The 21,081-nt window shown below is 48.2% G+C and overlaps 1 protein-coding gene across 2 annotated transcripts in view; it reads left to right on the plus strand.

The window, feature by feature from the left end:
• The window catches only part of LOC145362212 (RNA-binding protein Nova-1-like), a 148,353-nt gene that overhangs the window by 36,119 nt on the left and 91,153 nt on the right, over positions 1 to 21,081 (plus strand). The gene's annotated exons all lie outside the window — the stretch shown is intronic.

The raw sequence follows: 21,081 nt of genomic DNA on the forward strand, positions 1-21,081 counted from the left end.
TGCTGAAAGGCAGCAGTGCTAACCCACTGTGCTGCCCATATCATTACCATGTGGACTAAGCTTCCAGCATTTTCCATCTTTATTTCCAATATTTGCAGTGTTTGGCTTTTTGCATTGAGGTCACACCTTTAACACAGGAAATAGTCCCCTAGTGAGTCATGGATGTGGAATCAGAATCAATTATAGATACAGAGTAAAACTTCCTCTACACTGTCCCCCATCAAACACTCCCCAGGACGGGTACAACGCGGGGTTAGATACAGAGTAAAGCTCCCTCTACACTGACCCCCATCAAACACTCCCCAGGACAGGTACAGCACAGGGTTAGATACAGAGTAAAGCTCCCTCTACACTGTCCCCTGTCAAACACTCCCCAGGACAGGTACAGCACAGGGTTAGATACAGAGTAAAGCTCCCTCTACACTGTTGCCATCAAACATTCCCAGGACAGGTACAAAGCAAAGCTGCTATGTCATTGCCTCTGTCATCATACCCCTTCACTGAGGCAGTATTGTTCAGTTTGTGGTCATTGTGCTGTATTGAGTGAGATGTGCAGTGAATGACAAATGTGAGGTTTCCCAATCTAATGCATCAGGGAGAAGTTTGCAGGGAAATAATCCCAGCAGTTAGCTCCAGGACTGGAATAACACATCTGCAAATGATACGGAGCATTTTGGATAGGAGAACCCATCCAAGAACCTGATCCAATGTCCCTACAAAGTTTCCAAGGTTGCACCCCAGCGAGTGGAGGTCTGCACACACTAGTACTGACCGTTCAAGATTTACAAGACTGAGGTGTTGCCGTGGAGGTAGCAACGAGGTCCCCCAAGTTCCTGGGAAATTTTCAAAAGACGCAACAGAATCCTTTGGTTCTGCCGAGAATGCTCCCTGTGCGTGAATGTATCTCGCTTCCTGCTCAGCCAATCCGATTTCACTCACTAGCCAATTAACACCCTTTTCTCCCTCTGTATAAATTGTTGTTTGAGACGAAATTTGGCATTCTCGCATTTGTCCTGATGAGTGCAAGGAGAAAAACTTCAGTTGCCTGTGTCTCTTTGCGACAGGCCATGTGGGGACAGTTGTTGCATGGATAATAAACCCTGGAGTGAATTGGTTGGGCTGAGTGACCAGTGTTGTTGCTATAGATTCCTGCGTCAATTAGGCAGCATTCTCCGCAGCATTCGCTGACGGAGATTGGGAACAGAGTGAATCTGCAGCTGCGTTCTGCTCTGTATCGGGGGGGGGGGAGTTTCCTGCGGGTTTGTTCCCCTAGGGGTTGGGGGGGAGGGGAGAGATACACATGCACGCGCACGCATACACATACACGCACGCATACACATACACGCACGCATACACATACACGCACGCATATACACATATACACACACACAGGTTTAGATACAGAGTAAAGTTCTGTATCTAACATACACATATACACAGACATACACAGAGACACAGGCGCAGTCTAAAATTAACTGCACTTGACTTGGGTCCACCCTGGGCCTGTGGCTGTTGGGAGAGTTTGCCGAGTCCATTGTTCTGCCCAGGATTGTACATTGCCCATAATAACAATCCGTCTGCCTTCCCTGATAGGGAATACACAAATCCATAAAGGTTAATGTTATCCATTGGGATTCCGTACAATGGGGAGGGAATGGGAAAGATTTAATCCATTGAGATAATTACAATGGGGAGGAAATAGGAAGGAATAGATCCATTGGGATTCCGTACAATGGGAGCAATAAGTCAGGATTTGATCTTTCGGGATTCCATTCAATAAGAACGTAAGAACTAGGAGCAGGAGTAGGCCACCTGGCCCCTCGAGCCTGCCCCGCCATTCAGTAAGATCATGGCTGATCTTTTCATGGACTCAGCTCCACTTACTCGCCTGCTCACCATAACCCTTAATCCCTTTACTGTTCAAAAATCTGTCTATCCTTGCCTTAAAAACATTCAATGAGGTAGCCTCAACGGGGCAGGGAATTCCACAGATTCACAACCCTTTGTGTGGAGAAGTTCCTCCTCAACTCAGTCCGAAATCTGCTCCCCTTATTTTGAGGCCATGCCCCCCAGTTCTAGTTTCACCCGCCAGTGGAAACAACTTCCCTGCTTCTATCTTATCCATTCCCTTCATGATCTTATATACTTCCATGAGATCTCCCGTCATTCTTCTAAATTCAATGGGAAGGGAATAGAAAATATTTGATCCATTGGGATAATAACAATGGGGAGGAAGTAGGATTTGATCCGTTGGGATAAGTACAATGGGAAAGGGATGGAAAGGATTCCGCACAATGGTGTGGGGGGAGGTGGGAGGGATAAGGCTTTAATCCATTGGGATAACTACAATGGGATTGGGATTCCACACAATGGGGGAGTGGGTGGGTGGTGGGGGGGAACTAAGGCTTTGACCCATTGGGATAACTACAAGGGGAAAGAATAGAATCCCTTCAGTGCAGAAAGAGGCCATTTGGCCCATCAAGTCTGCACTGACCACAATCCCACCCAGGCCCTATCCCTGTATCCCTACATATTTTATCCCTCTAGCATTTAGCAGGGCCAAGCCACCTAACCTGCACATCTTTGGACTGTGGGAGGAAACTGGACCACCCGGAGGAAACCCACGCAGACACGGGGAGAATGTGCAAACTCCACACAGACACTGTCCCGAGCTGGGAATTGAACCCGGGTCCCTGGCGCTGTGAGGCGGCAGTGCTAACCACTGTGCCACCGTGTTCTCCACGTGCTCAAGCCGGGCAGGATAAAGAACCCCCTTGTTTGTAGTATTCAATCTGCCATTGAACCCTACATAAGCATTTGATCCATTGGGATTGGAGGGTGATGGTGGCATCGTGGGAATGCCACTGGTGTCATAACTCAGAGGGTGGTACAGTGGTTAGCACTGCTGCCTCACAGCCTTGGGGACTTGGGTTCAATTCCAGCTTCAGGTCACTGTGCAGAGTCTGCACATTCTCCTCATGTCTGCGTGGGTTTCCTCCGGGTGCTCCAGTTGCCTCCCACAGTCTAAAGATGTGTCGGTTAGGTTGATTGGACATCAGGGGCATTAACTAGGGTAAATACATGGGGTTATGGGGATAGGGTCTGGGTGGGATTGTGGTCGGTGCAGACTCAATGGGCTGAATGGCCTCCCTCTGCACTGTAGGGATTCTGATTCTGGGCCAATGCTTTGGGAAACGTGAGTTCAAATCCTGCCATGGCAGCTGGAAGAATTTAAGTTCAATAAATTAATAAGTAGCTACTAAACACCATGGAACAACTATCAATTGTCAGAAAAACCCATCTGGTTCACTGATGTCCTTTAGGGAAGGAAATCTGCCGTCCTTACCCGGTCTGGCCTACGTGTGACTCCAAAGCCACAGCAATGTGGCTGACTCAGCTGCTCAAGAGATGGGCAATGAATGCTGGCCTAGCCAGCGACGCTCATGTCCCACAAATGGATAAAATAAATCCTCCTGGGATAGAGAATTCCAAAGCTCCAGCACCATCCCGAGTGAAGGAGTTCCTCCTCTCCCCATTCCTATCCCTATATTCTGGGACTCCCTCCTGATGGAGTGATGGAAATCGGGAGATGCTCAAGAGGCCGGAATTAAGAGATCTCGGGCAGCCGTAGGACCCATCAGAGGTTACGAGAGAATTTATTTATTAGTGTCGCAAGTTGGCTTATGTTAACGCTGCAATTAAGTTACTGTGAAAATCCCCTAGTTGCCATACTCTGGCACCTGTTCGGGCACACTGGGGGAGAATTTAGCAGGGCCAATGCACCTGATCTACAAGTTCTTGGACTGTGGGAGAAAAGTAAAGTTTATTTGTTAGTCACAAGTCATCAACACTGCAATGAAGTTACTCTGAAAATTCTCCTAGTCACCACACACCTGTTCGGGTACACTGAAGGTCAACGCACCTAACCAGCATGTCTTTTGGGAGGAAACCGGAACACCCAGAGGAAACCCACGCAGACACGGGGAGAATGTGCAGACGGTGACCCGAGCCGGGAATCGAACCCGGGTCCCCGGCGTTGTGAGGCAGCTGTGCTAACCACTGTGCCACCGTGCCGTCACAACCTAAAACAGCAGCCGGTGGCGTCCATTTATTTGTGAGGATGTGTAAATACCTCCAGTAATTTTTTTTGTTCCGATGTCCGCGATGCCAGGGTAATCCGTCTGTGTGGCCCACGGGCATCAATATTTAATGAATGGAGATGTTTCATTGTAAACTCTAACCATATTAGAGAATCAATTTAATAATTGATCATTCTCAGCGCTCACTGTGTCTGTGTGTCTGTGTCTGTGTCTGTGTGTCTGTGTGTCTGTGTGTCTGTGTGTCTGTGTGTCTGTGTGTCTGTGTGTGTGTCTGTGTGTGTGTCTGTGTGTGTGTGTGTGTCTGTGTGTGTGTGTGTGTCTGTGTGTGTGTGTGTGTCTGTGTGCTAGCAGCCCTGAGGGAAAAGCATTTTATATTGTAGCATGATTAAGTGCTGTTCATGGATTTGGCTACTGAGTATTGGCCGTTTGAGGCGTGTTACTATCCCCAAAGACTTTGATGTCTTGCGAGTGATCCTCACTGAGGAACATAGAAAACAGAAGCAGGAGAAGGCCATTCGGCCCTATTGAGCCTACCCCACCATTCATCTTGATAATGGCTGATTCAATATCCTGATCTTCCCCACCCCCCCCCCCCCATACCCACGTCTCCTTTCAACCCCCAAGAACGATATCTAATTCCTCCTTGAATTTTTTTTAATTGATTTGTGGGACGGGGCATCACTGGCTGAGCCAGCATTTATTGCCTATCCCTAGTTGCCCAAGGCCAGTTGAGAATCAACCACGTTGCCTAAAGTTAAAGTTTATTTATTAGTGTCATAAGTCAGGCTTACATTAATACTGCAATGAAGTTACTGTCCCCTAGCCACTCCGGTGCCTGTTCGGGCACACTGAGGGCGGCGCAGTGGGTTAGCACTGCTGCCTCGCAGCGCCAGAGACCCGGATTCGATTCCCAGCTTGGGTCACTGTCTGTGCGGAGTCTACACGTTCTCCCCGTGTCTGCGAGGATTTCCTCCCACACTCCAAAGACATGCAGGTTAGGTGTATTGGCCATGCAAAATTCTCCCTCGGTATACCCGAACAGGTGCCAGAGTGTGGTGACTAGGGGATTTTCATGGTAACTTCACTGCAGTGTTAATGTAAGCCTACTTGTGACTAATAAATGAACTCAAAAATTTAGTATGGCCAATGCAACTAACCAGCACATCTTTCAGACTCTGGAGTCACATGTAGGCCAGACCAGGTAAAGACAGAAGATCTCCCTCCCTAAAGGGGACATTAGTGAACTAGATGGGGTTTTTCGATAATAATTATCATGTATCTTTGGAATTCTTTAGCCAAAGGAGCTATGATGCCAATTCCTTGAACGTTTGCAAGGCTGAAATGGCAGAATTATTGAATCCCTAAAGTGCAGATGGAGGCCATTCGGCCCATCGAGACTGCACCGACTGCAATCCCACCCAGGCCCTATCTCCATAACCCCACGTGTTTGCTCTGCTAATGCCCCTGACACTAGGGTCAATTTAGCATGGCAATGCACCTAAACCGCACATCTTTGGAGTGTGGGAGGAAATCGGAGCACCCGGAGGAAACCCACACAGACACGGGGAGAATGTGCAAGGTCTACACAGACGGTCATACAAACCAGGAATTGAACTCGGGTCCCCCATGCTGTGAGGCAGCAATGCTGACCACTCAGCTATCATGCTGCCCTAAGGTCAATAGGTTATTAATCTGTAGAGGAATTGAGGGTATGGTGATGAGGCAGGAAAGTGCAGTTAATGAGTGTTAGATCAGCTGTGATCTTATTGGCATGGTTGCACAGTGGTTAGCACTGCTGCCTCGCAGCGCCAGGGATCCAGGTTCAATTCCCAGCTTGGGTCACTGTGCGGAGTCTGCACATTCTCCCCGTATCTGTGTGGGTTTCCTCCCATAGTCCAAAGACATCCTGGTTAGGGTGCATTGGCCGAGCTAAATTCTCCCTCAGTGTACCTGAGCAGGCGCTGAAGTGTGGTGACTAGGGGATTTTCACAGTAACTTCATTGTAGTGTTAATGTAAGCCGACTAATACATAAACTTACAAATAGTAGAACAGGCTTCGAAGGGCTGAATGGCCTCCATGTAAAGAACAAAGAAAATTACAGCACAGGGACAGGCCCCTCGGCCCTCCAAGCTGCACCAACCATGCTGCCCAACTGAACTAAAACCCCCCTACCTATCTGGGGACCGTACCCCTCCATCCCCATCCTATTTGTGTATTTGTCCAGACGCCCCTTTAAAAGTCACTACCATATCTGCTTCCACTCCCTCCCTTCGGCAGCGAGTTGCAGACACGCACTACTCCCTGTGTAAAAAAAAAAAAATCTGCCTCGTTTATCTCCTTTAAACCCTGCCCCTCGCACCTTAAACCTGTGGCCCCCTAGTAATTGACTTTTCCACCCCGGGAAAACAGTTCCACGAGTGTGTGCCGTAAGGGATGTGGAGATCAGTCGGAGAGTCTGAAATGTCAGAGGGACGGAGGGAGGGAGACTGGAATCTGAGGACCTGACGCGACCACTTTTTCAGAAAAGCGAGTGCTTTTCAAATAATTTTCCTACTCTGTAAACAAACTGGTATCCAGGGGGCTTGAAGAAATCCAGAGATCTTGTGATTGTTGATCCTTACTCGGGGTCTTGTGATCAAAGTCGAAGCTACTGTTTATTTATAGAGGCAGGGAGAGGTGTGAGGCTGAGGAGGTGAGTGCGCGCTTGCTGCTGTCACTGGCTGATCCATCCTCGTGTCCCCTCCTTACACACCGCCTCATCGCTCCCCACCGTCTCCTCTCCAGCAGCCGACATTCTTCCTCACTCCCACTCCGTCAGCTTCCTCTAGATGGACCCGTTTCCCCCTCCTCAATGCCCCCACCCCACCCTTACATGCCTTAAGGGAAGGTGATGGCCTGGTGTTATTATTGTTAGACTATTCGTCCAGAAACTTAGTTAACGTTCTTCGGTTAGTACTGCTGCCTCACAGCGCAAGGGACCTGGGTTCGATTCCCGGCTTGGGTCACCGTCTGTTCGGAGTTTGCACGTTCTCCCCGTGTCTGCATGGGTTTCCTCCGGGTGTTCCAGTTCCCCCCAGAAAGACATGCTGGTTAGGGTTCATTGGCCGTGCTAAATTCTCCCTTAGTGTATCTGAACAGGCGCCGGAGTGTGCCCACTGGGGATTTTTCACAGTAACTTCATTGCAGTGTTAAATAAACTTTAATGTTTTGAGGATCTGGTTCGAATCCCACCACAGCAGATGGTGGAATTTGAATTCAGTAAAAAAAAAAATCTGGAATTAAGAATCTACTGATGACCGTGAAATCATTATCGGAAAAACCCATCTGGTTCACTAACGTCCTTTAGGGAAGGAAATCTGCTGTCCTTACCCGGTCTGACCTACATGTGACACTGTAAGAAGCCTCACAACACCAGGTTAAAAGTCCAACAGGTTTATTTGTAGCAAATGCCACTAGCTTTTGGAACTGGCTGTTCCTTCGTCAGGTGGGTGGGAGAAGGAACTGCCAGTTCCGAAAGCTAGTGGCATTTGCTACAAATAAACCTGTTGAACTTTTAACCTGGCGTTGTGAGACTTCTTACTGTGTTCACCCCAGTTCAACGTCGGCATCTCCACATCATGACTACATGTGACTGTGGAGCCACAGCAATGCCACGGTTGAGGGTGGAATTTGGATTCAGTTTAAAAAAAAATCTGGAATTAAGAATTACCATGAAACCATTGTCAGAAAAACCTATCTGGGTCACTAGAAACCAAAAAATAGAAAATTACAGCTCAGAAACAGGCCTTATGGCTCCTCTTGTCTGTGCAGAACCATTTTTTTTGCCTAGTCCCACTGACCTGCACTTGGACCATATCCCTCCACACCCCTCTCATCCATGAACCTGTCCAAGCTTTTCTTAAATGTTAAAAGTGACGTCGCATTTACCACTTTATCCAGCAGCTCGTTCCACGCTCCCACCATTCTGTGTGAAGAAGCCCCCCCACCCCCCCAATATTCCCTTTAAACTTTTCTCCTTTCACCCTTAACCCATGCCCTCTAGTTTTTATTTTTCCCCTAGCCTCAGTGGAAAAAGCCTGCTTGCGTTCATTCTATCTACACCCATCAAAATCTTATACACCTCTATCGAATCTCCCCTCATTCTTCTGTGCTCCAGGGAATAAAGTCCTAACCTATTCAATCTCTCTCTGTAACTCAGCTTCTCAAGTCCCGGCAACATCCTTGTGAACCTCCTCTGCACTCTTTCGACCTTATTTACATCCTTCAAGTAACTAGGTGACCAAAACTGTACACAATACTCTAAATTCGGCCTCACCAATGCCTCGTATAACCTTACCGTAACACTCCAACTTTTATACTCGATACTCTGATTTATAAAGGCCAATGTACCAAAAGCACTCTTTACGACCCTATCCACCTGGGACGTCACTTTTAAGGAATTCTGTACCTGTATTCCCAGATCCCTCTGTTCATCTGCACTCTTCAGAGTCCTATCATTTACCCTATACGTTTGACTTTGGTTTGTCCTTCCAAAGTGCAATACCTCACACTTGCCTGCGTTAAATTCCATTTGGCATTTTTTTAGCCCATTTTTCTAGTTGGTTCTTCAGGGAAGGAGATCTGCCGTCCTTACCCGGTCTGGCCTATATGTGACTCCAGAGCCACAGCAATGTGGTTGACTCTCAACTGCCCCTCTGAGCAAAGGCAACTAGGGATGGGTAATAAATGCTGGCCCAGCCAGCGACACCCATGTCCCATGAATGAATTTAAAAAAGTCTTAACTTTGCTTTTCTGCCCATCCCACAAGTTTAAGTTTATTTATTAATGTCACAAGTAGGTTTACATTAACACTGCAATGAAGTTACTATGAAAATCCCCTAGTCGCTACACTCTGGCGCCTGTTCGGGTACACTGAGGGAGAATTTAGCACAGTCAATGCACCCTAACCAGCACGTCTTTCGGACTGTGGGAGGAAACTGGAGCACCCGGAGGAAACCCACGCAGACACGGGGAGAATGTGCAGACTCCACACAGTGACCCAAGGCCAGGAGTTGAACCCGGGTCCCTGGTGCTGTGAGGCTGCAGTGCTAACCACTGCTGCTTCGATGCCTTAGAGTCATCTCCTGGTGAGAAATCCCAGAGCGATGAACTGGCGAAGGGAGATTAACAGCCTTAGGTTTGCGGTTAACAGGCTTAAGACAAATTTTGCTTCCTGAAGCAGATTAAAACGGAATTAATTCTGATTTAGCAGGTAAGAGTCCAGAGGCTTTGTTCAAGCTTTCTTCCCCGTTCAAGCAAATCCTCGGGACGTGGCAATGAAAATTCCGATTGCTAACTAAAATCCAGAGTTAGAGGGAGATTGAGACTGTGTTTCGGGGCTGGGGGCTTGAGTGGGTACGAGATAAAGGAAGTTCAAGTGGTGAACAGTGTTATGGCGCAGAGGTTAATCCCCTTTATCTCACTTTGTAATCTGGTAAAAGTGTTTGGGAAGGTGTAAACTGTTCCTCATTAATGCTTAGAGGCTTATCAACATAAAGACCTCACTTCGCTTTGAGTGAATAATTAACAAGTTATTTTGAGGTTGCGCAGTGGTTAGCACCGCTGTCTGACAGCGCCAGGAACCCAGGTTCGATTCCCGACTTGGGTCACTGTGTGTGTGGAATTTGTACATTCTCCCCGTGTCTGCGTGGGTTTCCTCCGGGTGCTCCGGTTTCCTCCCACAGTCTGAAAGATGTGCTGGTTAGATACATTGACCCGAACGGATGCTGGACTGTGGTGACTAGAGGAATTACACAGTAACTTCATTGCAGTGTTAATGTAAGCCTTAATTAATAAATAAGCTTTTTTCACTTTACCGGAACTTTAACTAAACCAGTCACATTTCAATTAAAGGACAGTAATGCTGTTAAGATAAATATAAGGAACATTCATTACCAAAACAGCAATAACAGAATTGTAGCCAAAATGTACAACCAGGTCTGATGGCTTTCAGAAGCTTTTGGAGTTCTTCTGTTGATTTCTCTAAGATCTTTCTGATTTGATACCCTGTTTAAATAGACGGTGAATTCTCTTCAAAGATGGTTCTTTAGTTAAGAGTGGAGAGCTGCTCTAGACTTGTCCTTCTGTTCTGGCTGGCTCTCAGTTGAACAGCCGGCGGGCAGTTGAGTTCCTCTGTCTATAACTGGGATGACCTATCAACTTTCAACACAGGATGGGTTTGATGCTGACAAAATTCAAATTTGATAGGTTCCTGATTGCTGAGTCTCCTCATTAAACTCATAGGCTGTCAGAATGCAAAAACCTAAAGTTTAAAGTTTGCTTATTAGAAATAAGTAAGGCTTACATTAACATTGCAGTGAAGTTACTGTGAAATACCCCTAGTTACCACATTCTGATGCCTGTTTGGGTCAATTGCACCTAACCTTTCAGAATGAGAGAGAAACCGGAGCACCCAGAGGAAACCCACGCAGACACGAGGAGAATATGCAAACTCCACACAGACAGTGACCCAAGCGGGAATCGAACCCAGGTCCCTGGTGTAGTGAGGCAGCAGTGCTAACCATTGTGCCTGTTACTAAGGCAATCCTGAAGTTTTGGTCTCTGTACCAAATGTTGCCATCTGTGTACCTACATTTTAAATATCCCAGCATTGAACCCAAAACCAGCTTTTAAAGGGACCACATTTTACAAACAACAGCCCCGTCCTGGTCACTGTCTCTTCTTCCCGACACACCTGCCATTTGCATGGCGCCCTGACCACACAACGTAGGAAAAAGTCTGACAACACCAAGTTTTAGTCCAACTGATTTATTTGATAGTAAACTCACAAGCTTTCGAGGGGACTCCCTCTTCATCAGGTGAATGGAGAGTTCTGGCCTCGGACAGAGCATATAAAGCACAGACAGTTTACAGATTACTGATTAGAATGCGAATCTTTACACCTAACCTGCTGTTCAAGTCCTAAAGTGGCCGACAATGTGTGTGGAAGGAGCACTGATCACAGGTTACAGAGATGTGTATTGTCTCCAGACAGCACAGTGAGTGAGGTTTTGCAAACCCAGGCAAGTCACGGGGGTTATAGATAGTGCGACATGAACCCAAGATCCCTGTTGAGACCGTCCTCGTGTGTGGAACTTGGTTATCAGTCTCTGCTCAGCGACCCTGCGCTGTCGTGTGTCGTGAAGGCCGCCTTGGAGAACGCTTACCCAATGGTCACGGGCATTCAGCCTCTGACCTCTGAAGTGTTCACCAACAGGAAGGGAACAGTCTTGCCTGGTGATTGTCGAGCGATGTTCATTCATCTGTTGTCGTAGCATCTGCATGGTCTCCCCAGTGTACCATACTTCGAGACATCCTTTCTTGCAATGTATTAGGTAGACAATGACACAAGAAAGGATGTCCCGAAGTATGGTACGTTGGGGAGACCATGCAGACGCTACAACAACTGATGAATGAACATCACTCGACAATCACCAGGCAAGACTGTTCCCTTCCTGTTGGCGAACACTTCAGTGGTCACAGACATCCAGCCTCTGACCTTCGGGTAAGCATTCTCCAAGGCGGCCTTCATGACACACGACAGCACAGAGTCACTGAGCAGAGACTGATGTCGCACTATCTGTAACCCCCGTGACTTGCCTGGGTTTGCAAAACCTCACTCAGTGTACTGTCTGGAGACAATACACATCTCTGTAACCTGTGATCAGTGCTCCTTCCACACACATTGTTGGCCACTTTAGGACTTGAACAGCAGGTTAGGTGTAAAGATTCGCATTCTAATCAGTAATCTGTAAACTGTCTGTGCTTTATATGCTCTGTCCGAGGCCAGAACTCTCCATTCACCTGACGAAGAGGGAGTCCCCTCGAAAGCTTGTGAGTTTACTATCAAATAAATCAGTTGGACTGAAACCTGGCGTTGTCAGACTTTTTACTGTGTTTACCCCAGTCCAACGCCGGCACATCCACATCACACAACGTAGGAGCAGAGGTAGGTAGTTCGGCCCTTCGAGTTTTCCCACTCTCTGCCACTCAATGAGACCACAGCTGATCTGATAGAGTTCTCAACATCCCTGAGTTGGTGGCACCAGATGCAATGGAAGCCAGGGAGGAGATATTGGGTTGCCGTGACTGCAGATTTGGTCATGGAAGTCGGTTTGAAGGAGGGTTGCGACTGGAGGAGCCGGAGGCTGAGGGATTGACAAAATTCCAGAGTTTTAAGCCTAGATGCAAAATATAAGCAGAATGAGGCCATTCAGCCCTTTGGACCTGTTCTACCATCCAACCAGACCCCAGCTGATCATCTCTCTCTACCTCAATGCCATTTTCCTGATCTATCCCCAATATCCCTTCACGATTGACCATGGGGATGACTGATGGTTGGTTGGCGGTGAGGGGGAGGTTGAGGAGGTTTTAGTTCAGTCGGGCAGCATGGTCAGTGCAGGCTTGGAGGGCCGAAGGGCCTGTTCCTATGCTGTAATTTTCTTTGCTCCTTAAGTACTGGCCCAACCTGCTCGATTGTTCCTGTAAAGAGACAACCCCCTTTATTTCAGCTGAGTGAACCTTCTCTGAACTGCCCCCAGTGCAAGTGGAACCCTCTTCAATCAGATTGCAGTACTCTCGGGGGAAGCTATACTTCCCTGCCTTTGTGTCCGGGCTGGTAGCAGCATAGTGGTTTTGTCGTTAGACTGGAGGAGGATTCACAGACCCGGCGTAACACTCCAGGGATAGAAGCAGAAAATGCTGGACAATCTCAGCGGGTCTGACGACATCTTTGGAGAGACAATAGAGCCAATGTTTCGATGACCTTTCATCAGACCTAACAGCAAAAATAATCAGCATTGTTTGTACAATTGGGGTTTGGGGGGATGAGTATGGGAGTGTCCCAAATAGTCTGGGGACCCAGGTTCGAATCCCCAGATGGTGAAATTTGAATTCGATAAAAATTATTGTTGATTTTTGTTAAAACCCATCAGGCTCACTAATGACCTTTAAGGAAGGAAATCTGACATCCTTATCCTGTTTTTAATTTGATTTATTATTGTCACGTGTATTGGTATACAGTGAAAAGTATTGTTTCTTGCGCGCTATACAATCAGGGCACACCATTCATAGAGGGGAGAAGGAAAGGAGAGAGTGCAGAATGTAGTGTTACAGTCATAGCTGGGGTGTAGAGAAAGATCAACTTAATGCAAGGTAGGTCCATTCAAAAGTCTGACAGCTGCAGGGAAGAAGCTGTTCTTGAGTCAGTTGGTGCGTGACCTCAGACTTTTGTACCTTCTTTCCCGACGGAAGAAGGTGGAAGAGAGAATGTCCGGGGTGTGTGGGGTCCTTAAATATGCTGGCTGCTTTTAATTGTTTTTTAAAAAACCCATCTGGGTCACTAATGTTCTTTAGGGAAGGAAATCTGCAGTCCTTACCCGGTCTGGCCTACATGTGACTCCAGAGCCACGGTATGCTTTGTCTGTAGAACACGAAACAATAATTTTCACTATCTTTTTCTCGACGGAAGTAGGTGGAAGAGAGAGTGTCCAGGATGCATGGGATCCTCAGTTATGCTGGCTGCTTTGCCGAGGCAGCGGAAAGTGTAGACAGAGTCAATGGACGGGAGGCTGGTTTGTGTGATGGACTGGGCTATGTTCGTGACCCTTTGTAAAGTTATGACTCCAGAGCCACAGCAATGTGGTAGGCTCTTGAATCTGGCAATGGCCAAGCGAGACACTCGATTTTGGCCCAGCCTGCCCACATTCCCTGAACGAATAAAGAAACACTCCCTTTCCCTCGCAACAAAGGCCAACATTTCATTTGTCTGTACCTGCACTCTCTGACCCAGCAGAAGTTGAGACACCAGCCTGTATCTCTCAGACACCAAGTGACGGATTCGCGAGTATTCCCTGTTAAGACTTCAAACTCTGGGAATGTGAGGGAAATGGATGATGGACGATAGATAGAACACGATGTGAAATGTTGGGAAAACAAGAAGCAATGTTACAGTGCTGAGAGCAATGAACAAGGCATCTCTCTCCACAGGAGCAGAGAAGAAGAAGAATTTTCCCAATTTTGATAGATTTTGATCGGGAGTCATTACTTGTGAAATTTTAACTGGGCACGGTGCCAGCTACGTGTACCATCTATAAGACACACTTCAGCGAAGCACCTTGCAAACCCACAACCTCTGTCAACTTTGAGGACAAGGGGCAGCAGATACATGGGACCACCACCTGCAAGTTCCTCTCTGACCTGGAAATATATCGGCCCTCATTCACTGTGGCTGGGTCAAAATCCTGGACTGCCCTCCCTAAGGGCACTGTGGGTGTACCTACTCACACCACAGGGACTGCAGCGGGTTCAAGGCGGCTCACCCACCACGTTCTCCAGGGCAACTGGGAATGAGAGAGAAATGCTGGGTCCAGCCAGAGACAGTGACATCAATTGTCACTGCGGGGTGCTCCGTTTAGAGCGTTAGAAGACAGCGCATTTCATTAAAAGGAATGTTTAAAGAGTCAATTAAGGAAAATGCGGAAGATGTAGGAGGATATGAGGAGAATGTGGGGCAGTGAGATTACTTATGGATTGCACCAGGCGTAATTATGATGGTCCGAATGGCCTCCTGTTCTGTAAACTGCTGGAACTACTTTGCAACAGCTGCCACTTTGACACCGTGGGTTAGCACTGCTGCCTCGCAGCGCCAGGGATCTGGGTTCAGTTCCTGGCTTGGGTCACTGTCTGTGCAGAGTTTGCACATTCTCCCCATGTCTGCATGGGTTTCCTCCAGATTTGATTTGATTTATTATTATCACATGTATTGGGATACAGCGTGAAGTATTGTTTTGTTGCACACTATGCAGACAAAGCATACCATTCATAGAGAAGGAAATGAGAGAGAGTGCAGAATGTAGTGTTACGGTTTCCTCCCACAGTCTGAACCACGTGCTGGTTAGGGTGCACTGGTTGTGTTGAATTCTCTGTGTACCGAACAGGGGTTTGGCAACTAGGGGAATTTCACAGTAACTTCATTGCAGTGTTAATGCAAGCCTTACTTGTGACACTAATAAATAAACTTTAGAAAGCGGATAACTGTGTTTATTGAAACGGAAAAAGCGAACATGTCCCCAGCGGTGAAAATACAGGGGTTGGAATTTTACTGCCCCACCCACTGTGAGAATGGCCACTTCATTGCGGTGTTAATGTCAGCCTACCCGCGACACTAATAAATGAACTTAAACTTTAAATTTGCTTGGCTGTGACTCACTGTCAGTGATGATTCTCTCGGAGGGAGGAAGGGGGTGGAGTGTGGTATGTGTGAATGACTCCCAGCTGTTAACGCGGTGTTAGTAATCATTTTATAGCCCTGACTGATGGCTCCCAGCAATTGGGCGAGGGAGGGGGCAGGGGTCTTGATTTATTATTATCACATGTATTGGGATGCAGCGGAAAGTATTGTTTTGTTGCGCGCTATGCAGACAGAGCATACCATTCATAGAGAAGGAAATGAGAGAGAGTGCAGAATGCAGTGTTACAATTTCCTCCCACAGTCCGAAACACGTGCACCCTGCGCCCTGTCTCTATGTCGACCCACCAAGGCTGCTGAGTGACTCCTGGTCTGAGGCAGAATCCAGGGGTTGGGGGTATTTACTGTTCTAACACACTCCCCAGCTCTTTTCCCACATCCTACCCTCCACAAACCAAACCCTAATCCCCCAATTCCTACTTTCCCCAACCATCCAAGGGATGTTATTCGAATGGGAATGGCGCGGTGATTAGCACCGCTGCCTCACGGCGCCAGGGACCCGGGTTCGATTCCAGCCTCGGCTCACTGTCTGTGTGGGCGTCCTCCAGGTACTCCAGTTTCCCCCCCCCCCCCCCCCCCCACTCCAAAGATTAGGTGGATTGACCATAACAAATTGCCTCTTAGTGTCCAAAGATGTCTGGGTTAGGTTGATTGGCCGTTCTGACTTGCCCCGCAGTGTCTGGGAGATTAGCGATGTAAACACAGGGGATAGGACCTGAGTGAGGTTGTGTTGTTGGTACAGACTGGATGGGCTGAAAGGCCTCCTTCTGAACTGCAGGGATTCAATCAACATTATTTAAATGTAGGCAGATTGGGAAATGTTGACACATTAAGGGACCTGGGTGTCCCAGGACACCTGAAAGCAAGCACACCGGCACAGCAAGCAGCTGGGAAGGCAAATGGGTTTCCCGAACTCTGGAATTCCCTGCCTAAACCTCTCCGTCTCTCTCTCTCTCTCTCTCTCTCCCTCGCTTTCCTCATTTAAGACACTCCTTAAAACCAACCTCCTCCTCCTCCTGACCTCGCATCTCCTTGTGTGTCTTGGTGTTGTACTTTGTTTTATAAATCCCTTGTGAAGGATCTTGGGGGCCGGGGTGGGGGCTGTAACATTAAGAAGGCGATATATAAATATCAGTTGTTGTTGTGTAGATATCCCTGCAGAGAGACAGGAAGAAGGAACTTTCATTTGTATGGCACCTTTCACCACTTGCAGCTGATTGAGGCGATGGCCTAGTGGCGTTATCGCTAGATTATTAACCCAGAAACTCTAGCTAATGTTCTGGGGTTCGAATCCCACCACGGCAGATGGCGGAATTTGAATTCAATAAAAAATATATCTGGAATTAAGAATCTACTGATGACCATGAAACCATTTTTGGGAAAAAAAACATCAGGTTCAGCAGGGGGGCTGCAGGAGAACTTGGACAGGTTAGGAGAGTGGGCAAAGAAGTGACAGATGGAATACAATGTGGAAAAGTGTGACGTTATGCATGTTGGAAGGAAGAATGGAGATATAGACTATTTTCTAAATGGGAAAATGCTTAGGAAATCAGACACCAAAGGGACTTGGGAATCATTGCTCAAGATTCTCTTGAGGTTAAAGTTCAGGCAGCAGTTAGGAAGGCAAATGCAATGTTAGCATTCGTGTATTCTAGGCTTCTCGATAAGAGCAGGCAGGTACTTTGAGGCTTTGGGCAGACCCTGTTTGGAGTATTGTGAGGAAGGATGTGCCGGCCTTGGAAAAGGTCCAGAGGAGGTTCACAGGAATGATCCCCGGAATGAAGAGTTTGTTGTATGAGGAACGGTTGAGGACTCTGAGTCTGGGGTTTAGAAGGAGGAGGGAGGATCTTACTGTAACTTACAGGATACTGTGGGGCCTGGATAAAGTGGATGTGGAGAGGTTGTTTCCGCTAGTAGGAAAAACTAGAACCAGAGGGCACAGTCTCAGGCTAAAGGGACGATCCTTTAAAACTGAGATGAGGAGGAATTTCCTCAGCCAGAGAGTGGGGAATCTGTGGAACTCTTTGCCGCAGAAGGCTGTGGAGGCCAGGTCATTGAGTGTCTTTAAGACAGAGATAGATAGGTTCCTGATTAATAAGGGGATCAGGGGATATGGGGAAAAAGCAGGAGAATGGGGATGAGAAAAATATCAGCCATGATTGAATGGCGGAGCAGACTCGATGGGCCGAGTGGCCTCATTCTGCTCCTATGTCTTAAGGTCTTGTGATCTGCTATGATTATATTGAATGATGGGGCAGGCGAGGGGGGTGTGTGGCACAGGGGGTGGTGAGGTAACCGTTGGCACACTATCGTTGCCCATTTCTCTCTGTCAACCCCCAAAATTGAGTCAGCGACTATCAGCAGATGATGGACAGAGATAGATTTGAAAGGCGGGGGGGGCGGGCACAGCACTCTAAGGGGGCTCCCCGGGCCTGGGAGGGAGGGACGACCTTCGATCGGTCAGCTGGCAATGCTGAGTTTGCGCCCTGATCCCAACCGGAAGCTGGCGTCCTCCCCACGGGAACTACGCTCGCGTTCACCCAGAGTGCTTTTAAATCCCTCCACCAGAATCCCTGCCAGGACTTTAATTACAGCCTTTGCAGACAGCAGAAGGTTTAACTGCCGAACATTGCCTCGAATAATCCCTTACCGTACACAAATATAACCCAAAGAATCAGGACAATTTTCTAGCGTGCTCGCTCTCTCTCTCTCTCTCTCTCTCCTCTCACCCTGACCCATACCCCAGAATTCACCTCAGTAATTCCAGGGAGGGGGTGGGAGAGAGAAATCATTGTGCTGGGGGTGGGGAGGGGTGAATCTTAACCCCAGACCCCCCCCTCCCCCCCAAGTGTGGCGAGAGGGACAGTGTGAGAAATAATTACCCATCCCTCCGCCCCATTCTGTAGTGCCCCCCCCCCTTTACTCTCTGCCCCCGAAGCGATGCCCCACCCCCATTAGAACGTAGGAACTAAGACCAGGAGTAGGCCATTCAGCCCCTCCAGCCTGCTGCACCATCCGATAACGGTAATGGCTGACCTCAACGCCACCCTCCTGTCCGTTCCCAATTGCCCCCTCAATCCAACACCCCCCCCCCCTTACTAATTAAAAACCGCTTCCTTAAATTTGAGTTTAATTTATTTATTAATCGGCTTACATTAACACTGCAATGAAGTTACTGTGAAAAGCCTCTAGTTGCCACACTAGTGCACCTGTTTGGGTACATTGAGGGAGAATTTAGTATGGCCAATGCCCCCTAGTTGGCATGTCTGGGAAGAAACCCACGCAGGCACAGGGGGAGTGTGCAAACTCTGCACAGACGGTGACCCGAGCCGGGAATCGAACCGGGTTCCCTGGAGCTGTGAGGCTGCAGTGCTAACCCACTGTGCCACCGTGTTGCCCAATGTCCTGGCATTGCGCTCTGGGGTACTGAGTTCCACAGATTCACTGCCCTTTGTGAGAAGTAATTTCTCCTGATCTGTGTTTTAAATCTGTGACCCTTTATCCGAAAACTATGACCTCTCTTGTTCCTGATTGCCCCACCAGAGAAAATATCCTCTCCACGTCCACTTTGTCAAGACCTTGCACCATCTTATACACCTCAATGAGATCTCCCCTCATTCTAAACTCTCTCCAATCTCTCTCCGGCCAGGATGGCCAATTTTCAAATTCCTCAGTGGCCTCTCTCCCTCCTGATCTCTGTAACCTCCTCCAGCCCTGACATCCCTCCCTATCTCTGTAACCTCCCCCAGCCCCCACGTCCCTCCCTATCTCTGCAACCTCCCCCAGCCCCCACGTCCCTCCCTATCTCTGTAACCTCCTCCAGCCTCCACGTCCCTCCCTATCTCTGTAACCTCCTCCAGCCCCCACGTCCCTCCCTATCTCTGTAACCTCCTCCAGCCCCCACGTCCCTCTCGAGCATCCCCCGATTTTAATCGTTCCGCCGTTAGTGGAGTGCCTTCCGTTTCCTGGGTCCTCTGGAACTCCCTCCCTAAACCTCTTCACTTCACTTTTCTCCTTGAAGATGTGTCTTAAATCCTGCCTTTTTGAATGAAGCATTTGGTAACATCTCCATATGTGGCTTGGGTCTGATTTTGTATTCTAACGTCCTCTTGAGGCAACTTTGGGATGTTCCGTTGTGTTAATGGCGCTATATCAATGCAAGCTGTTGTTGGAGCTTTGCTACTTGTATCGGCGGGGGGGACAGATCTAGAAGATGGAGCTTAGGCCATTCAGAGTGTTTTTCAGGACGTACTTTCTCACAGAGCGGGTAGTGGAATTCCGGAACTTTCTTTACAGCTCCCACCAGCTGCTGTGGTGGGATTTTGAACCCGTGTCCCCCAGAGCAAGGATCCGTACAAACTTCTTGGGATGACGTCGGTGCATGTAAACAGCACCAACCAGCTGGGCCAAATGGCCTGTTTCTGTGCCTTCTATCCAATGTATTCAGGCATGGAATTGGCGAAAGGTGGGATTTGGAGGCAAGGGAAGGTGGAAATGTGGGGGGTGGGGGGGGGGTAATTCAAGAGGGGTGTGGGATGAACCTCATTTTTTAAAAGGAAAGATGGTGGGGGGAGTGGAAACCGTCCCAGAGGTGAGGATCCCACGTACAAATCAACACCCTGCAGGGGCAAATTGAATAGTTCTTTGAGAGAGTCAGCAGTGACAGAGAGGGGCCAAATGGACTCCTACATGTCCATGGTCCCTGCTGTGGGGGTTCCCTAACCTGCAAACTAAACAGCTGTACACACGGATTGAGGTGGGAATGGCTCCTGTCTCTGTGAGGCCGAACTTGTTGCCTCGGCTCACATCCGAGGACTGGCCTCTTGAGTGAGAAGCCAGAGGCCCTTTATTGATCTGATTTATTACTGTGTCACCTATATTAGTATACAGTGAAAAGTATTGTTTCTTGCACACTATACGGACAAAGCCTATCATTCATAGAGAAGGAAAGGAGAGGGTGCAGAATGTAGTGTTACAGCCATAGCTAAGGTGTAGAGGAAGATCAGCTTAATACAAGGTGACTTACCTCGCATTAAGTTGATCTTTCTCCACACCCTAGCTATGACTAACACTACATTCTGCACTCAAGTCTGACGGCAGCAGGGAAGAAGCTGTTCTTGAGTCGGTTGGTACGTGACCTCAGACTTTTGAAGGAGGTGGAAGAGAGAATGTCCGGGGTGCGTGGGGTCCTTAATTATGCCGGCTGCTTTGCCGAGGCAGCGGGACGTGTAGTCAGAGTCAATGGATGGGAGGCTGGTTTGCGTGATGGATTGGGCTACATTCACAATGTTTTGTCATTCTTTGCAGCCTTGGGCAGAGCAGGAGCCCATACCAAGCTGTGATACAACCAGAAAGAATGCTTTCTATGGTGCATCTGTAAAAGTTGGTGAGAGTCGCAGCTGACGTACCAAATTTCCTTAGTCTTCTGAGAAAGGAGAAGCGTTGGTGGGGCTTTCTTAACGGTAGTGTTGGCATGGGGAGACCAGGACAGGTTGGTGATCTGGACGCCTAAAATCTTGAAGCTCTGGACTATTTCTACTTCGTCCCATTTGATGTAGACAGGGGCATGTTCTCTTCTGCACTTCCTGAAGTCGATGACAATCTCCTTCGTTTTGTTGACATTGAAGGAGAGATTATTGTCGCCGCACCAGTTCACCAGATTCTCTACCTCATTCCTGTACCCTGTCTCGTCA

Source organism: Carcharhinus amblyrhynchos, unplaced genomic scaffold (genome assembly GCF_965287045.1).
Source record: "Carcharhinus amblyrhynchos unplaced genomic scaffold, sCarAmb.v2.hapA scaffold_37, whole genome shotgun sequence".
NCBI lineage: Eukaryota > Metazoa > Chordata > Chondrichthyes > Carcharhiniformes > Carcharhinidae > Carcharhinus > Carcharhinus amblyrhynchos.